This window comes from Penaeus chinensis, chromosome 13, assembly GCF_019202785.1.
Source record: "Penaeus chinensis breed Huanghai No. 1 chromosome 13, ASM1920278v2, whole genome shotgun sequence".
Taxonomy (NCBI): Eukaryota; Metazoa; Arthropoda; class Malacostraca; order Decapoda; family Penaeidae; genus Penaeus; species Penaeus chinensis.
Genome location: NC_061831.1, coordinates 11,624,766 through 11,626,857, shown reverse-complemented (window position 1 = coordinate 11,626,857; position 2,092 = coordinate 11,624,766).

Sequence of the window (2,092 nt, the reverse complement as noted above, 5' to 3'; positions counted from 1 at the left end):
CATATAACCGCGATGCTTGAAGTTTCCGTAAATTACGCTGAAATTTATCACCTAAACGTGTGGGAAAAGCGAAGTGGAGGACGGCCCTAGTAACTCGAAATAGACTTTGTACATAAACCAGTGACTCTCGCTTTTACGGCACTGCTGACGTGATTTCACCTGATACTGTAGAAAGTGTCTTGTTGCTAAGCTTACACAGCGTTACCATGGGATTCTTTCGTCAAATTTTAATGAGGATAAAGAGGAAATTATACTTATAATACGACTGCTCACTTTTTGAGAATTATCGGTCAGTTTTCATTTAATGTGTTGCAAAAGTAGTTGGAAAGCAATGTTTTAAGTATTTGCTCCACGTTCATTTGATAATATACTGGATATGCAGAAAGCATTGCCTGTTAAAGCAAATGTTGTTGTATCCTTTGTATAACATAAATCTTTCTCCACTTGCTTTCTATTTCAATATTTATACCTTAAATTCGATAACATGATACAAATATCATGCACTTTTCCTTGATACTCAAAGAAAACACACACCGAAAAAAGTAAAGAGATATAGGATTAACAATTGAGTGAATAAACATAAGGAAGTGAAAGGGAATAACAGATGAATAAACATGAACAAAAGGACTCGATTCTCGCTTCATCTGGATATGAGAATACCAGATCCCTTTCCAAGTGATTGATATGCTTGCTAAGTTGTCTGGCGGAGATAGACACGCAGGTCTGCTAGAGAATTTATATATATGGAAATTGTATCGTGTTTGTGGGAAATTGAACACGGCTCAAAGCTTCAGGCGCTTACTGAATAAAGGTTGTTTTGCCACGGTAAATGTTTGATATTACAAGCTACAACATTTATAGACAAATTTGTGCAGCTCGGACTTCCGTGTTTTTGTAGTCAGCATTAGCTCGCTAGAAACTTTTTTATCATTAATCTCTTTCAATATCGCCTTAACGATTTCCTAATAACCACAGACTACATTACAGCTGAGAGAAAATTCCATTTGGATAGTGCCATTTATTAAGTGCGGTAATTATGCAAGGATAAATCTTTCGAACAGTTCTCGGAAGCTATTCATTAATACAAAAAACAGCAGCCCTAATGGTTCTGGGATGTATGAGACCCTTGCAATTACCACCACCATCAATCTTACAATGAACAAGAAAAGAGAGTAACCAGCCCTGTAAATGGAACGTTCTAATTGTTTCCTCAAACATAGACACACGATATGACTGCAGACTTTGGGGGAATATAATAGACTTTTACTGTGTGTATAAGATCATCTCGTATTTACAGATGTTGAAACTCACATACCCCATTTTCAGCTTGCCCTATTTCCGCTGTCTGAGAAATTCCTTTATTTACCTTTAACGATAAATTCCAGTTGGTAGCGTCAAATTAAAACACAAGTTTTTATATCGATTAAAAAGGGGGGTGTCGTATGGTAGAGAAAGATTCGTCGATATTTGAGATAAATGCAAACCGTATCGATTCCTTTAAGATACAGTGTTAAGTAACAGATGATGTTCTTCAGAACTGCATAGTTGCCATCCCCATAATCATGTGATGACTGACTTACATTATATTACATACATGATTATTGCTCATGATTTAGGGCTAATTTGGATGTATTTACGATTCCTAGTTAATAATGCTAAAAAATGCGATTTTCCCCTCACACCTTACTTCGTGCACAAGCGTCAGATGGCGTTGGCGAGCTTCGGGCACAAATCCTCGAAGATGAAAACATCTGAACCTTTCATTTTACTCCTATCCCGAAAGATGATGTCACGATCAGAGAAGCGTCAGAGCCATAGCAAGATGCCCTTGGCGTGTTTCTTTCCTGTCTTCCCGATGCTATGCGTGCGTCCGGGATGACAGTCGGCGCTGAAGTGCTCGCTTGATGACACTGGAATGACTTCATCAGTGAGAGGCAGCTGCAAAACACATTTTCTTTCATTTCTTTAGTCAATGCACACTTGACAAACGTGTGGAATGCCTGGCTGCCGAAAAGACGTGTCCAGCTGACCCCAATCCCATGACAATCCCCTCAAACAGGAATACGCCGGAACTGGAACGTCGATCCACGAG